Here is an 18545-nt window from a genome sequence, read left to right on the forward strand (position 1 = left end):
TTTCGCACCTGAATGCACAACTCTCGTATAGTTCTGATCTGGAATAGCTACTTGTTTGAATAGAGGACGCCTCGTCCTATTACTTTCAGTGAGGATGATACACTGGTTGTGATGGTTTAAAAATTTGAATTCATATAAAAAGGTGGAACATTACCCAAAAAAGGTATTGTTGGCTTGGCTCATCATAGGTTTCAGGGCAAAGTTATCATGTATACTCAATTCATTGTACATGGAGAAATCCAGGATTCATAGTTGATCCTTAGTCACCAGACTAGAGGAGTATGGTACCATTCAATGTTTTATTTGATTGTATGTCCAAGGTTTCTGGTTGGGACATATGTTTCCTTCTCTTCCCATTATTTTTCTTTTCACAGATTTGACCCCCATTAACTTTATCATCCTTAACACTGTCTTTCTTAGGAGGGGAATCCTAGCTTCCACCAAGCACATCTGTTCTTAGGCATCTTAAAAATGTGAGACCCTCTACTCTTCACTGACGTGATGGTCACGTTTTTCTTATCTTTTTATTCCCTTTAACATTTTGGAAATTTTCCACGGCCATCCTTATTCCAACAAAAACATGGTTCTGAAATGAGGCTAGTGTCACGACTGACAGGGCTAGATTTTCCACACTTATGTTTAACGGGGACCAACTGTCGGTGCATCAGACATTGCTGGCATTGTCACCTGATCACATCCATAATCCAGGATCTCAGCCCGGCTTGATTCTGAGGAGCCACTCATCTTCCCCGTTGTGCCTTTGTCCGTCAGAATAAATCCCTTTAGAAAACTCAATATCGGGGTCACTGCTGACAACATGGATTTATTTTCTTGGACGATCATAATTTATTTTCTCATATAGCCGCACTAAGGAGTTCAGAACAAAGTTTAAAGCGGATATTGTGTTGGCACCAACTGCCTCTTCTTGTGGAACTATTGATCTATTTGGGGCTATATTGGCCCAATCATCAAAAAGCCTGGAAACATCACTCAAAGTGGTTAAACTTTGCATAATCCCGGATTACAGGCTGGAGGGGGGGGGGTTGCAATTAACGATCCTGGCAAGTTTTGAAATACTGGTTAGCTATTTATGGTCATGTCGTTTCTTAGCCCCCTATTGCTAAACTAGGGGAGATGCCCTTTCCGGCTGTTTCTAATTCAGTTGTGATGCTTACAAAGATTGGATCTATTTATTTTATCAGTTCTAGTAAGGAATCATCCATGACTATATCCATGTCATTTGCTGGTGGAGCATGGAAAATGTTGGTTATGTACACCTTTTACGCCCTGCATCATCGGTTTCAAAATACCTGACCCCTGGTACTCCACAGATACTGCAGGTAATTTATTAGCCATTATTCCGTTCACTACCATCTTAGGAAGGGTTTCTTTTCCACCGGCAGTTACGCTTTAAGGGCATACATGTCAGTAATAAGTTGTATATATGAAAGCTCACAAGAGCCACTTACCTACTAGTTGAAAAAGTGCTCTCGTAAACCTGAGCTCCAATTACTAAAAGCTCAGCATGTTAGGTAGTGCCCCACAGCTGCCTTTGCCTCGAAAGCAGAGATCCTGCAGGATATTGGGTCACTGCCCAAATACAAGACAAGGTCCGGCACTTGAAATCTGCAGACTGCACTTTCACATGCACTTGTCCGGGCACCTCTTCCAAGTGCACAGTTAAAAGCACTTGAGGATCCAAACCAAAGAATGTAGAACAGAGCCACACACCACTTGCCAACTGCAGTTTCACACGCACTTGTTCATGCGCTCCCCACACCTCTTCCTCTTTTATAGTGTACTGCTGAAAGCACTTAGGGATCAACTAAAGAAGTGTTTGAATGGAACCAAAGCAACACAACACTTGCCAATTGCACTTTCACATGCACTTGTCCGCGTCTGTACTTTCTGGATCTGTTCTCCAATGGTTTTACTCGCATCTCTCTGAAAGAATGTATTCGGTGTCTTGGGGTAATCACATTTCAATTCCATGACCTCTTCGATTTGGTGTCCCCCAGAGCTCTGTAGTTGGTCCACTTCTCACTATCCTCCACTCTGATCTAAACACTTCAGCAAATCTCTCCCAAAGTGCAGATTTTTATTCAGTCTTCTATCCATCTAACAGAACTGTTGAGGACAGCAAACTTCAAATTGTTTGAATTTCTGTCAACCCTGAAAGCGAAATAACGCCCAGATTATTTATAAGTAAACTTAATTGCGAATGGCTCACATATTTTCTTTGCCTTTTACTTGTTTAAAAATACTCTTCAAACAGCGGTCTCTGTCTTTTTGCTTTTCAATCTTAGATGAACTCTCCCTCTCTTCACCTCAACCCCAATAAAACTGTCCCCCCCCCCCCCACTCCGCTATCCCTCATCCTTCTCGGTTTTCACAATCTCTGGGTCAGATTTACAAAACTGTCGCTTTAATCTTCACAGATGCTCGCCTTTCTCTGTCGTTTCAAGGCAGCCTCATTTTTTCCTTTATATTATGTTGTCTGGAGTATGGCTCCATTCATCTGATTGGACTCCCTACTTCCCACCTTACCCACCCAAGGTCAGTCTTTAATTAGGCTATCAATCTTCTGTTATTTCTTTCTCCATGCTCCACTATTACTCCCCATGGTTAAGATTAATTCTAAACCGTCCAGCCATCACCTTATGGTTTTGCTTTTGTTACCCCGAATGGGGTGTGCCAAGAGGCTGGCCCTGTGTGTTTGAAAGGCTGCAGAGTGGCTAGTGGCCAGCGTCTCCAAGGAGCTGGAGTGAGGCAAACTATGCCGCTGGCAAATTCCCAGCGAATGGTCATTCCCGTGGGATGTGTGCCGGTCCCAAGGGTGTCTCAGGGGCAGGTGGTAAGACCCTGACCTCGACCCAAAGCATCCCGGAGAAACCGTTTGCCAGCTCTACGCTACCCGGTGAGTTTTGTGTCACAGAGAGAAACTCTGGAGCATGTGGGTGGCTATATCGGAAGAGGGAGGAGAAGCAAGATTATGACACGAAACCGAAAGCAAGTAGTCCACTATTGTCCATAGAGAGAAGGGCATTGTGGGACTTGTAGGATTAAAACATTGGTGTCTGTGACCCAAACATAATGAGAACGCCAAAGGGGTCTGGGACCCGAATTAATGAGAAAGTCAAAGTCAGAGGGGTCTGGGACCCATGTGGTAAAGAAAGAACTATTAAAAAACAAGCATTGCCCCTGCAAAAAGGAAACGGGGCCAATTTGAGGGGGGGTATTTGAGGCTGACAGAAAGCAAAGTGATTTGAAAGAGCGGGCAAGCAGCCCATATGTAAAATTGAAAGCAACACCAATGCCAAAGTAAAAGAAAGCGTGAAAGTAGCATAATGGGAAAACAGAAGGCAGCACAGAGGGTTCCAGAGACATGAGACGAAAGCAGAGTCCCATGTGCTAGAGACACCACAGTAGCTGCAAGAGAAGGGAGCCGAGTATCAGAGTGGTCACGCATAGAAGAAGTAAAAAGGTATGTTTTCGAAACCCTTTGATACAGTCCCAGTGTTAACTAAAAGAAACCGGTAGCTCCCCTTGAGAGAGGTGAAGTGGGATCAATTTCCTTAAAGTGATACAAACGCTGTTCTTCCCTAAAGAGAAGAAACTGTTGAATTGTGTGCTTCGTGAACTTTTGTGTCCTGAACTAGAAGTGAAACCATGAAGAGGGGCCAGAGCTTGTGGAAAGGAACCCCGAGAGGCCCACTGAAAAGCAGAACCATTTGTGTTAGTGAACTATTGATTATTTAAGTGTACGAACACAGACTTGGTAAAGCCTACAACCCATTGCTGCCCAGAGAGAAAGGCATTGTGGGAGTAGTAGTACAGAACTAGACAGAAGGCTATGGTTGATTTGATATTGAGGAAAAGAGAAAAAAGTGTAAAAAAGTGTATGAACTTGGTGATAACAAATCACGAGGAAGAGAAACTATGACTGACAAATACTGTTCCACCCTGGGGAAAAGGAACAGCCCAGCGGGGCTCAGAGAGAACTGTGATTGATGAACTGTAACAACCTTTTTTAACTATGAAATTTCCCATGTGACTCCATCTTGGGTAAGGGAGCTGTGGGACAGCTCCAGTGCCACCCTGACCTTACTTTCATACACCCTTTTGTTATTATCCTGAACACATTACTGTATTTAGAAAGTGAGGACAAACATAGGTTGGTCACAGACATTCCTTTTATTTTATGAAAAAACCCTGACTATTTTTCTTTTGTTTTCTGGTCGAGACTACTCCCAGTTAAAGATAGGGCAAGATAGCCACTTCAAAAGGTTTTGAAAACGTATCTTTTGTGTCTGGGTCGCTCTTGTCACCATGCCAATCTCTCAGGCTCGAGCCCTAAATTATTATTATTTTTTTAAATAACTTGGGTGGAACTCAGACGTATGCAGTGGGGAGTGGTGTCACAGGAGGTGAACGCACATTTGAAGACATTTTCATATTTCATTTTAGGATCCCTTTCCCCAATTTTCACAGGACATACAAGCATTTGCCAAGAGAACATATTTTCTTAAAACATTGCTTGCTAAATAGAAAGGTTTTGCACCTTTCAGGTCTTAAAAACGAGTAAGAAAATGTGTCCTGTACAGTAATAGTAGAGTTTTATCAACGTTCTGCTTAGAGGTTCTAGTGATCTATTGGCTACGTTTCTTGCCTCACAGACACGCAACGTAGGTTCGAAACCCGAAACACAGACACAGCTCTGTTTTATCTAGTGGAGGGAGTACTTAAAAAAAAAAAGTTTTCATACATTTAAAAACACAAAAGGGGGACGGTGTCCGTCCTCCGGAAAAAGTGGGCGGTCTCTGTTCCCCACCCTCGAATTGTGCCCCGACGATTACAGCATCATCTTCCACCCAATCACCCCTTCATAGATTCTTGAGAAAGCACTAGCCACACAACTCCTCCAACAAATCAAAAGAAAAATACCTCCTTCAGTCCTACCAATATGGCTTGAGACCCAGATGAAGCACAAAATAGCTACAATCAAGGTCATCGATGATGCCATTAAAATCTTCGATGATGGCCTTCCTTGCCGCCTTCACCTCTCAGCAGCATTCACAGTAGACAGTCACCGACAACGTACATCGCCACATGTAAATCAACGAAAGTCGTCCTCAGCCGGTTTAATACCTATCTTGCTATTTGCCACCAGTTTGTACAAATGGATTCCATCAGATCGCCAACCTCACTCACCACCTGTGCAGTCCCGCAAGGATCCACCCTCTACCCGTGATATTCAATCTTTTTATGGCTCATCTCAGAGCCCTCCAAGCTCCATACATCATCCACCAATAAGAAGATGGCTTAGCTGTACCTCAAGATATCCTACATTAAAGACATCCACAGGTTGAAGGCCTACCTCACATATGGATGCCCAGAGCGGACCTGAAACTCAACCCCACAAACAACGTCTATACCAAAAAGATATATACAAACTCTCATGGCATTTACTAAATATTATCACGTAGCAATCTCCTTACAGATTCACAAATCTTAATAGTTTTCACAATATTCTTTATTTTATACATAGAAAGAAAAAAATTAAAGAATAAAAAAACAATTTGGATCATTGGTTCCACAATTACTAAAAAAGTGAACACACACCCATCTGTAACCTATATTCCAGTCATTCCATCCAAACCTCAATCATTCCCATACAATGTAATTTATACTATACAAATTACAAGACCATTTCTTTTAAGAAAGATAAGTCCCAGAGGTTGACCTAAAGTGCAATGTGCTATATTAACCATAAATGCACCATTATTATCAAGTGCTAATACAATAAGTCGCCTTTGAATTCATGTAGGGCTATCCAGCGTTAGTTGCCCAATGGAGTTTGCAAAAAGGTGTCTATTCGAGTTTCAGGCGGGTAATCTAGCTGCGTCTCATACCCCGGCCATCTTCAGGACACAAAAAGTAATTTCTCATGACAGTAGTGTGTGTAGCAAGCTTAAAAGTCAAAGGAAAAGAGAAATAAGACGAGGAAACTATAAATTAATCCTCCAAGTGCATGTTGAGTTTCGTCAGTTGCACATTTAACTCATCAATGCTGTGGATAGCTGTAAACCATCCCGCATATATTATTCAAATAGGTGAAGGGTCGCTTTTGCCCAAAGCCCTAACCCAGATTTCTCGCATCTACTCCACCAGCCGGTCATACCGATCACTAATTAATTGGCCAATACCACTTGGATTGTCATCTGTAACAGTTGATAAAGATGTTTAAATGTCACCGTTAATTTCAAAAAGGCATGTAGTGCCCATGGGAATGCACGGTCATACTGATCACTAATGAATTGGCCGATGCTACTGAAGTAATCAATTGTGACAAATAGTGAAGCTATTTCCTGTCACAATTACATTCAAATATCCTTGGTAATAAACACTCACCCAGGCTCTAAGTTATACCTGGTGGCTTTTATTGCATTAACACGGTGCGGGGGGGGGGGTATGTGGGTGAGAAGGGGCGGGTAGGAAATCCAACCCGGAAAACAAAAGTGGGAAGCCTGTTGCAGACAGAAGATTTGATCACTTGTAGACCATGCCTGCGTCTGGGCCTAAGCCCCGGAGCACCAAATCTAAGAGGCATATGAGAAAAAAGAATATATGTATATATTAGAAGTTGTTAGTATGCGGTATATTCAAGGCAACAAGGTTGATGCCTCCAATCTCTGGACTACTAAGCCAATTGCTGGCCAACCATGAGACGTTGTCAGCCCGCCCGTATAACCCTGAATTAGTGAGTTATGGCATGTGTGACATGATGTCAAAGAGGAAGTGTGAGCCATATGAATGGAACTGTATCCAGTCATTGCATCGAATACAAAGCATTGAATGCCAAAAGCATCGGATGCATTTTTTTCAAAGGTAAAAGGTTTTATTTGAGTTATAATGGGTTTTAAGGGGTAAAAAAGGGGGGCTGGGAGGGAACCCCAGGTCCCCTTAAAAAAAGATGCTTTGTTTTAGATGCTAAGACATTCAATGCTTTGGCATTCGATGCAATCACTATAAACCAAATGGAACAAGACGGTAGGTGCTCAAGTATGAAAAAGGTATACACTAGTTCGAAAGAATTCTAAACTCCCGCCACCTGGTGTGCGAGCCGGCAGAGCTGCAGTCAGCTCGCTTATCTCTATAACCTACCCACTAATTACTTCCCGGTCTCCTTTTGCTTAGTCCCGGAGTGCGAATTGCATTTCCGAGGGGTCTCGTCCGCACAACGCCTACCCGCAAATGCTCTTGCTTGTTGTCTATGCCTTGTTGGGAAGAAGAAATGAAAACGGATATATACAGCCAACCCCTAACCAACTAGTGTGCCTAACCCGTAAGGTCTTGGCCTTAGCTTTTTACGGTGCCCATATTGTGTGAGTGGCTGTTACTGCCTCAGGTCCGCTGAACCCACGCGCACGCTCCATGTTACTTGCAAAAGGGACACCCAATAGTATGCGGGACTAGAGACACCCAACACGCCAAAGACCCCAACAATCAAGTAAGTAGATGTGATATGGAGACCCTAATGAGGCGGTTTACTCGGACAGGACAAGAAATACAGGACAGTCTCGGTACTGCCATAACTGCAAACGTGCAGTCAGGAAAATATGTGATATGACGTATACCTACAGGCTGCTAATATTCAAACCCAATTGTTTTTTCTGTCCACCTGGCACTGATGTATGTAAAAAGGCACCACATCATGTGTCGAATACTACTTGTGGCCTCTTGATGCAGGTTATTTGTAGAGTGGAACAGGGGCACCATGCTCCATAATGACCTCACCACTGCAATATTAGCTATCTTATACGATTAGTGCTGGCCATTATAATTCCTCGTTCAGGCCTACCACGTGAGTCTGCAATCTATGTATCCACCGTTATTCCAACCTCAGTAACCTGTTTTGCATGGAGTTGTCTCCAGCATCTGGTCTAAGTTGGTCAATTATGACGCGCTGCATTTCATCTTCAGTGTGGTTTTCAGTCACATAATGATGAACCAAAGGTGCTGTTAAGGTTTTTGTCTGAATGCGTGATTAATGTTCATTTATGCGAGTGACCACTTTCCTGGTGGTCATCCCGACATATCTGTTCACAGGGACATCTGATTGTGAGCACAAAAGTGATGGGTGGAAGCTTTTGAATGAATCTGTACCACTGGCGTTGCTCTGGGCAACCTTCCACACCACCGTTTTTTTAGCCCGTCTGAGCCATTGCAAAAGGGGTCCAGCCATATGCAAATCAGTCTGGTACTGCCACCAATGGTAGCAGCCAAGCCCAAACTGTTAGGTCAGGTCCCCTCTGCACGGAAACGCAAGCAACCCCAGACATGTTTCGGCCTTGTTGGGCCTCTTCAGTGAGGTGCAGCTTGGTTCCCTATGGCACAGCGAGCAAGGGACCCACGTCTGGGCATACCCCCTTGCTCACTATTCTTAGAGAGGCACAGATCCACCCTAATGATGAGGTTCAACCAGAAAGAAACGTGTCTGGGGTTTCTATTGGTACTCTTGTTCAGAGGAGAATTGCCTAGCATTTCGGTGCTGGACTGCCCCAGGGCAGGACAAAGACTGATATGTTTGGGATATTTCTTTTCTGTGAAAGATAGTGAGCTAAAGACTCTGGGTAAGTCTCTTGTAACTAGGACTAATGTCTGGCAGAGGGACTCCCAGGACCCCCCTTGTTAATTTGCACAGGGACATCTGATGACATATATGATATTGGTAAATTGGCGTAATTGCCACCTGAAATTGCCCTGGGTAAATACCAATGTTTTTGACGTGAATTGGCAAACACAGCAATTGCCACAAGCATAATGCCCCAGAAATTGTTCCTGTTCACGATTCCAAGCTGTGCAAAGTCTATTTTGTGCAAAACTAATATTGGGCTTCTGTAATCGAGAGTGGACCAAGCTGTCTCTAATATTTTTCTCTCGTTTTAATGCAATGAAATGGAGGCCAGTGGTGCAACCTGTCTCGGTTACAGTGTAGTCTAATTTATTTAGTTGTCTCGCTTGTTTGCAAAAGGGGGTAACACACGCTATGTGGTCCGACAGTTTTCTTTTCCCTCTTGCTTAGGAGTTGTTTCCATGAGTCCAGTGTGCCCTCTTGGCATGTTCTTTAGTTTGCGAGGTTATCCCCCTGCTGCTAATTTTGCTCCTAAAATATTGGCATGATGTTCAAAGTCACTATTCATGGTACAATTGCGCGCGAGGCGTAGAAATTGTCCATAGGGTAAGTCTTTCTGAAAGTGTGGATGTTGACTTGAATACTCCAACAGAATATTAAGATCAGTAGTTTTTCAGTATAATGTAGTGTGAATGTGCCCACTGTGATGGCATATTGACAGGTCTAGAAATGCCAATTTGTGAGTGACAAGTAAATTCAAGGTTGGTATTGCAATGGTTCAAACAAATAATAAAACATGTCTGAAAATATTTTGTATTTACCTTTTACAATGGTGTACACAACTGCTGAAAGGGTTGTTATTGTAAATAAATCTATCCTCAAAATCAGCCATGTAGAGGTTTGCCATACTCCGTGCAAACACTGCACCCATGGCGGTGCCGTTTCTGTAGCTTTTTTTTCCATCTAAAAATTGTTGCATAGAGCGATTTGAAGGAGATTTAAACCAAAATCTGTAGATATACATTGGGGTGTCAGATGACTGATCAGCCTCTGTTCTATACAGCCGAGAGACTCATTTTGGGGGATATTGCTATACAAATCTGTTATATCCATGTGACTAGCAGACTGTTCTCATGTTCAAATGCTAGTCCTTCATAGAAATGGTTGCCATTGTATCCTTTAAGAAGGATGGTGTATTTTCAGCAAACTCTTGAATGACTTTCTCAATGTACTTCCCACACGGCTCCAAAACAGACCCACATAGTGATACAATAGGCCTCCCTGGTGGCTTTTCACAGTTCCTATGAATTTTGGGGACTGGATATATGGTGGGTTACCGGCAGTCTCTGGGTGTCCAGAAACAAGCTTCATCTACAGTCAGGTGCCCTTGTTCAATCCCTTGCGTGCATAATTTCTGCAGGATTTACATCAACTCATCTATAGGGTCCACTGATATTTTTGTATAGTGGTTCTCAATGTCAATTTAAGTGTGTATCACGTTGATATACTCCTCCCTACGACAACAATGCCACTGCCCCGGTTTGATTACCATTTCTTTATTGTGAGATAAAGGTAATAGAGCTCCATTCTCCTCTCTGTTGCGATTGTGTCGTGAACCCGACACAGTGCTATTCATTGTAACCTGCGGCAGTGACTTGAGGATCATATTCTCAAAAGGTAACTATTTCAAGTGGAATTTCACTCGACCGTGGAGTGAATGATGTTTGGGTCTGAAACCTGTGAAGGATGTATTCTGAACGCCATCTTTATTAATCTTACTGTTCTAAAGAACTTCATTAGTTCTATTTCCATGTTGTTGACTGAATTGTCGCTTGTTGGAACAAAACGTAATCCCTTCTTTAAAACGCTTGTTTCAGCACCCCTCCAAGACTGAATTCCTAATACTGACCAACTACACTGAACAACCGGGCATCCAGATCTGGCCATCTGCTAAGATACTTGAGGGGTTCACACCCCAGCTGGCCAATTCCCCTCTTCTTTACTCATACTAACATAGTCAGAGCCCCCCCTCCAACATCTCGGTCATCTCAATCTTATTTTCCCATTTCAACATCAACAGACACCTCTCCTTTAAACAGCACATAGCAAGAAATTCATGAATGGCTTGATATCAACTTCCTATCCTGTGGAAAAGCGGGCACTTCATCCCAGAAAACATCTTCAGATCTGCTGTCGAAGCCTTGGTCCTCTCCCACATAGATGGTGGCAATGTCGTTTTGGAAGTCCTTCCAGTGACTATCCTGTCAGCCCTAAGATGTATGCTGCAGAACAACTCATCAAAGGACTCTGCAAATGCCTCTTTGACTACCCTCGTGACAGCTCGCTTTCCCTGTGGTTCCACTCACTTCATGTCTTTCTCTTTTCTTGCTCCACTTGCATGGAATTTTCTTCCCCCAGACATCTGGGAAAAAGTCCACACGATTTATTTTAAAACCCAAACTAAAAGCCTACGTAACCTCGAGTGTGCTTAGTGGTCAGAACAACTTTGAGATGAACAAAGTTTTATTGTGCACTCCTGTCTCTTTTAATAGTTTATCTGTTACAAGAAACAGCATATATTGCTGGCAAATTCCAACAAAAAAACATTTTTTTCAATCTTCCAACATAAGTAAAAAGGATATCAAAAATCCAAGAGATTTGGCAAGCAAAAAAAAAAATAAGTGTCAAAGGAGAAAACTTGGTGTCAGAATTGCGACAGGAGACCACACCAGTGGCATAGAAATTATGCTAAACATTGTCCCTCTGCTTACATTTCTCCAAAATTCAGGCGATCCCCCAGTGCCCTGGAAAAGATGGATGGAATCTTTTGAACATTATAACATTATGCTGCAGCTGTAAGTGGCAGAGGTTTCAATGTAGAGAGAAATAAATCGCTCTTGATGCATTGCCGCAGAACGCCTGGCCAAGATAAATGCAATGACTTACGTGTTGAAGTTAATCTCAATGAATATGAGAAGTGCATAATTAAACTAGATAAACATTATGAAATAAAATAAAAAAATAAGCATAATACTGGAATGATACAAATTCATGAAAAAAATAAATAATAATCACAAAAAGAAGAAGAACCTGTGGAGGCTTACATCACAGCTGTTAGAGGGATGGCCCAAACACGTAACTTTGGCCAGCAGTCAGACAAACGTTTAAGAAACCAATTTGTGTTAGAATGTTGGGATGGCAAAGAATATATGAAAAGAGCGACCCCTTTTTAGATGAAGTCCTCAGTGTGTCTAAAGAGGTAGAGCATACCATCAAGTGTATAAAGACTCTCGAAGAAGGCTCAACAAAATAAGATCATGGAAACCTCCAATTAAAATATTTCAGCCATTGCAAACAAACCTGCAGTCAAATCAAAAACCCATCACCAACATGACCACAAAGAAAACAAAAAAAATTATCGAAAACACCTCCACAGAGACGGTGCTACAGATGCGATGCAGTAGGACATCTAACAAACAATAGGTTGTGTCCAGCGAACAAGGTGAAGTGCACTAAAATGTAAATGCAAGGGGCACCTTGCTAAGTGTTGCAGGTCTCATGCCATCAACATGATAGAAAAATGGTATGATCAAGCCGAAGAAGCTTTATTTGCTGTAGGACATGTAGAAGATGTGGACCTAGAAGAACCCCAAAAGATGTATACTAGAGATTGGCGGGGATGAGAGGAATCGCGCCCTGCCTATCACTAAATGGTGTGATGACTATTGTTAGTATTAGGAATTGATCATTTATTTATTTATTTGCATTTGTGAAGCGCACTTGCAGCCCGGAGCATTGATGCGCTGTTACAAGAATTTGTAAGAAGTTTTGATTCACATGTTAATGGGGAAACCATAGTTCGCTTAGTTGCAAATACAGACTCAATGAGGTACAAGTATGATCAGTGTTACAGGCATACGCAAGATAGCAGTAAGGCAGTTATACAGGGATGTGCACATATATTTTACCTTTCATACAAAGAGCTTAGTTTTAATGGCTTTGCGGAATGCTTGATTCATGCTTGAATGCTAATGATTCACATTGACACATTTAACTGAATAGCATGAATAAAATGTATTCTTTAATATTTTCTTGATGAGGTAGTCAGACGACACGTGTTTCATCCATCCAGGGCGTCCGCAAAGCTGGCCTATCAGTCCTTATTGAATCAAACCAAAAACAAAACAATCATAATCATATGCCAAAGGAAACCCACAAAAAAAAAAAGATTTCTTTTCTATAATTTTTGTTATCTATTCAATATACATTGTGCGGATGCTCCAAAAACTTTGGGGTTTTGTTATGGATTGATGTATCCAACGTTATGGCAGGTGGCAAATTGATTTATTTCATCATTGTTTATGTTAAACTTAATTGTTTTGGTTTCCTTTGGCATAGGATTAGGATTGTTTTTGATTTGATTCAATTATGACCGATATGCCAGCCTTGAGGACGACCTGACCTGGATGGTCGAAAGATGTGTCGGCTGACTACCACATCAAGAAAATATTAAATGTCAAAATAGAAATTATATTGTGCCTCCTATTGCAATGAATATATGTATATTGGCCTACGCCAAGCTGCTTGTAACTCACTTGCGAAGAAATCCGTGTTGCAAGGTCCTGACCTTAAAATTAATGTAAGCCGCCATTTTAGGTCAATCCGCCATTTTAGGTTTGCTTTGTAAAGTCACCCTGTGAGTTAAAATGGTGGACAATGTCATTCTGGAATACAACATGGCCGTCTTGACCTCTGTATATAGCTGATATATAACTTGCCTGCAGGCCACCTGTTGAGGTCGTGAACTGAGACCATGTCCTTCGTTGACCTGTGTGTAAAGGATTACTCGTGCAATTAAACTAATCCGCGAGCATATGTTAAGAACAATATATACAAATACTGAACATAGAACACTTATTTAACTACATTGTATTAATGTTTGAGAAGACCTGCATGGAAAATCCCGGAATACACAGTTGCCGTATAGGCTTGTTGATATATGCATTAAAAGCAAACCAGTTAGATGTGGATGTGCGAAACTCGGCATGAACCCTAGATCGGTGATGTATTAGCGGAATATTAACCCGAAGTAGGGCTGGACATCGTGCTCACGAAGAGTATAAAAGACCACTGCATTCTAATATAGAGCGTCTCTCATTGAACACACGGAACCACGCTGGAGTTCGTTGTGTTGCACTGAGGGCCGATAGCTATCGGATTGTGCTCTGTTCTTCGTAACTGAATTCAGTATAAATAAAAGTACTTTGTATGTTCCTTTGTAACCCGTGTCCAGTGTATTTCCTTTTGGGGTACTCAGCCTCGATATTTTTATCTTGTTTTCACAAAAAGAATACATTTTATTCATGCTATTCGGTAAAATGTGTGTCAATGTGAATGTATCAATTTCCAATACTGACAATAGTCATCACATCAGTTAGTGATAGGCAGAGCATGATTACTCTACACCCCGCCGATCTCTAGTATTCATAATCTGTAAGGCCCTTACGGGTGGATTTAGGGATGCGAGTACACAGTTTGCCAAGCATCACTTAAGAGATTATCTTTACAATAATTCTCAATGTATCCTATGTAGAGACCCACTTGCGCATTTCTACACAGATCAAACCCGTTACTTACATTATCTCTGCCCCAAAAGATGTAGTTTGCATAAATGGTCAGCAAGTTCTGATGATGATAGATTCTGGAGCAAAATATACTCGGATGCCAAACTGGGAGAAAGAATTTCCCAGCTGCACATTAAAAGATGTGGACATAAAACCACGAGCATATGGAGGCACAAACATAAGTACTGGGGTGCTTCATGGCACAGTTTAAAGGCAGGCCTGGATCTGGAAAGGTTTACATCACTGAAAAAGGAAGCATTCCACTATTGATCTGGGGACAACAAAAACGCCCGAGCATCCACTTCATCCCAAATGATGAAGAGTGTGTGCTGCTATATGATGCAAAGAAAATACACCCACAGCTCTTTAGTAACCGAATTGGCTGCCTAAACGGATTTGTGCATATGATACAGTGGTCACAAGGATCAAAGCAAAGCCAGTAGTACATAAAGTGAGAGCTACCCCAATGACTCTTCAAGAGCATGTTAAAAGTGACTTAATGAAACCGGAGCAGGAAGGAATAATTGAGAATCAAATCCTCAGAGTGGGTATCACTATTAGTGATAGTTGCAAAACCCAATGCTAAATTAAGGCTTTGCATCGATTTAAGGTTTCTGCATAGGTGTGTAATACCAGATCATCATCCCCTCCCAAATATAAACAGAAACACTCTCCACTTTGGGGGGGGAGGGGAGCACTGATGTTTTCATCATTAGACCTCACACCTGCTTGCCACCAGATAAAGTTACACACAACATCTAAACAATTGACTGCTTTTATCACTCCGAAAGGCCTTTTTCAAATTGTAATGATGCCATTTGGACTGGTGTCTGCAGCATCCGTGTTCCAGAGGATTATAAATCAAATATTCTGTAATGAAGGAGTGACTTGATTCCAAGATGATGTGCTGGTTTTTAGTGCCGACCAAAGGACACACGATAGATTTGAAAGCGGAATGGCCATGCTGAGGTCTTGAGTACATTGAGTAAAGAGAAATGCAAATTTAACCGAGAAACGAATGAATACCTCAGACACACGGTATCAGCCAATGGAGTGAATGTCAAAAAAAGTTAGTGGACAAGATGAAATATGTGGCAGAGCCGTATAGTAAGGAGCAACTACGCTTGGCATGTCAGAATTCTATGAGTAGTTCATATACAATTTTACAGACAAAACTATTCATATGTGATTGTTGTAAAAGAACAAGGCGTCGTTTGTGTGGACTATACAATGTGCATCAGAATGTGATAATATAAAGACTGCACTAGAGAACACACCGTCTTTACAGAACGTGAAAATGGGGAGAAAGACCAATATTTCTACTGATGTGAGTAATACAGGTGTAGGGGCTGTGTTCACACAAATAGAGAAAGAAGAATATGTTACTGCATCCGTGTCACACCTGTTGTGGGGTGTGGAAATGAACCAATTAACAATCGAGAAGGAGCTATAAGCGATAAAATGGGCTGTAGGAAAATATAGAACATTCCTGTGAGGCTCACCTTTCACGATCAGGAAGGATCATAAACTGTTGAACGAAACACTGCAGAAAAAGGGGTTAGATGGAGTGTCTTCAAGATTAAGAAGATGGGTTGTGGCACATCAGGAATATCGCTTTGATGTTGAGTATCTTCAAGGGAAGAGAAACATTCCTGCTGACTGTTTAACTCGGCTGACGTCCAATAAGGATGAGGAAGATGTACTGGATTGTGTGTTAATAGTGGAACAGAAAAACGATTCTAAGGATGAGTGTATGCAAAATGATGAAAATGCAAGAAGAGTGAAGGCTGATCTTGTGGAAAAAGGGTTAACTACAAAAGGTTTGGATTTAGAAGGAATATGGATGCTGAAAGAGGAATTGCATATAAATGATTAATTTGTAATAAGAGGAGACAGGAATATTCCTCCCAGAGGTGCAAGAAAGAGGATTACAGAAATTGCTCATGTAGGTCATCAAGGTTTCACTAAAACGACACAAACGGTTTGTGCGGAGGAACAGTGGCCAGAGTGTGATTTGGATGGGCAACGTGCTGTGGGGAATTGTGTTTCATGTTCTTTGAGTGAGAATAGTTTGGTGGCCAGGGAGAGCCCCACGACTATATTTGGCGTTCCCAGCATGCCATGGGAGAAGGTTGGAATGGATATAACTGGTCCCATAAGGAGCAAAGGAGTGCAGTAGTACTGCATAGTTCTCGACGACATACTGTCAAAATGAATCGAGGTAAAGATTACAAAAAATATTACGACTAAAGAGGCGATAGGATTTATGGAACTGGTGTTTAGGAGAGAAGGATATCTGTGCACACTTGTTTCCGACAATGGAGTCCAATTGACCAGTGAGTGGGGCTATCTCAGGGGCAACGTGTTTGTCTTGGCAGCAAGACAACGCAGCGCAACACAGGTTCGAATGGTGTCCGGTCAAATGTTCTAATCAAAAAGGTCGAATGACAAAAGGGTTGAGTCAAAATGACCGAAAACAAAAAGGGTCAATTTTATTTTTTAAATGTATCTTTTTTTAGTACAGGTTTAAAAAAAGGTGTTTTTACACCAAAAACGGGGGTTGGGAGGGACACCCCCCCCATAAAATAAAAATAAATATTCAACCCTTTGTTTCCCCCTCGTTTTGACTCGACCCCTTTGTCATTCGACCATTTGACCTATAACCGTTCGAATCCATATCCTGTGCTTAGAAACCAATCTCTTGGATTAAGCTAATTATAAAATAATAATTATTTAAATCCAAAGAGATGTGTCTGCATTTGATGGAGAATGGCATTGATCATACGTTTACCTCGTTTTACCACCAACATGCCAATGGCATGGCTGAAAGATTTTTTTTTTTTTTTTTTTTTTTAAAGTCATTAAGGACTGTATAAGCAGGGCATGGGCGAATGGGGATGATTGGGAAAGTGTGGTGATGAGCAGGATTGAGGCACATCGATTTTCACCACATTGTGTGACAGGTGTGTCACCCTTTGAATTAGGTAGAGGGAGGTAAGCAAATAGCAAGTTATGTCCTCCTTGGATAAAGAGAGCTAGGTGGACATGGGACAGTGTCTTTTGAATTCAGGAGAGACAAATGTCTAACAAGAGTAACTATGAAAGAAGGAAAGCTATCAGAGGGAGATGTTTAAACACTGCTGATGTGGTGACAGTAAATGGAACTGCGTTGTTGAGAGATGGGCCATTGAAATGGTCAAACCTTATCGAATAGTTAAAAGTTTATCACAATGCGGTGATGACTGAGGATGACAGGACATGGATTGCAAGTAGAGAGGTAAAGTTTGAGGAGCAGTCCATTCCCAAAGCGACAGGAAAGAATATGTTGGAAAAGGTAAGGGACGTGGGAAGGAGGTCACTTAGAAAAAAAAAGTCCCAAGAAGTTCGAAAATGATGTGACGAGTCATTGTGGCTGACTCCACACTTTTCACAGTACCAGAGATGAAGACAACTTTACAGTGTGCTTAGTGATGCATGTGATGTGACATGAGTGGAATGTATGGGCTTGAGTGTGTTCTGGAATGGAAGAGAGCAGAGACAGTTGGAGAAGGCTGCTCCAGCTGCACTGCTGATGGGCTTGATGAAGTAACTTAAATAAATACCTACTTAATAACGACTTGCTGCCACAAACTCAGCATCTCTGTATGCCTACAATCCATAAGTAGTAAGGACATGTGCAGACTTGAACTCCACCAGTGCAGGAACGAAAGAACCATTAGACAATCCTTCTTTGTCTACACCCCAAGACGGGTGAACTTCCTCCGTTTCAACATCAGACTCGCCCCCAAACCTTTACAGTTTAGGAAGGAGCTCAAGACCCTCATCTTCAAGGAATGGCTCCTCCCTAACACCAAGGTGCACACACCCCTAACTCCCCACCCTATTTGAGACAGATTGATCTGCTTCACACTATTCTCTCCTGGTTGCTTGCAGATCATTTGCTGCCAAATTGCCCACCGTCCCGTTAGCTTCCGACTCCGTTTCTCTGCTTCCTGCACAGCATTCTTGCCCCTATGATTGAAGAGTTCATTGCTTCCCAAAGCTAAGTTCGTGCAAAATAAATACAATACCAATGAGCCACAAGCAAATTATCCTTTTTAATCATTTTGCGATGTTATATGCAACCACGTTCAAATACTGTTTTGTCTGTACTGCCATTCTCAACTATCGATAAACGTGGCAACTTACATCATTTCAGGAAATATCCATGAATTGAATAGAGTTGCCATCATAAACTCCTTTTCTGTGGGAATCCAGTCTAGGCACATCCATCCAGGGTGTCTCAT

The 18545-nt window shown here is 41.9% G+C and overlaps 1 protein-coding gene across 1 annotated transcript in view; it reads right to left on the minus strand.

The window, feature by feature from the left end:
• Positions 1–18545, minus strand: part of XPC (XPC complex subunit, DNA damage recognition and repair factor) — a 296222-nt gene that overhangs the window by 276875 nt on the left and 802 nt on the right. The window lies entirely within an intron of this gene.

Source organism: Ambystoma mexicanum, chromosome 2p (assembly GCF_040938575.1).
Source record: "Ambystoma mexicanum isolate Mex_15411 chromosome 2p, UKY_AmexF1_1, whole genome shotgun sequence".
In the NCBI taxonomy this organism is placed as follows: domain Eukaryota; kingdom Metazoa; phylum Chordata; class Amphibia; order Caudata; family Ambystomatidae; genus Ambystoma; species Ambystoma mexicanum.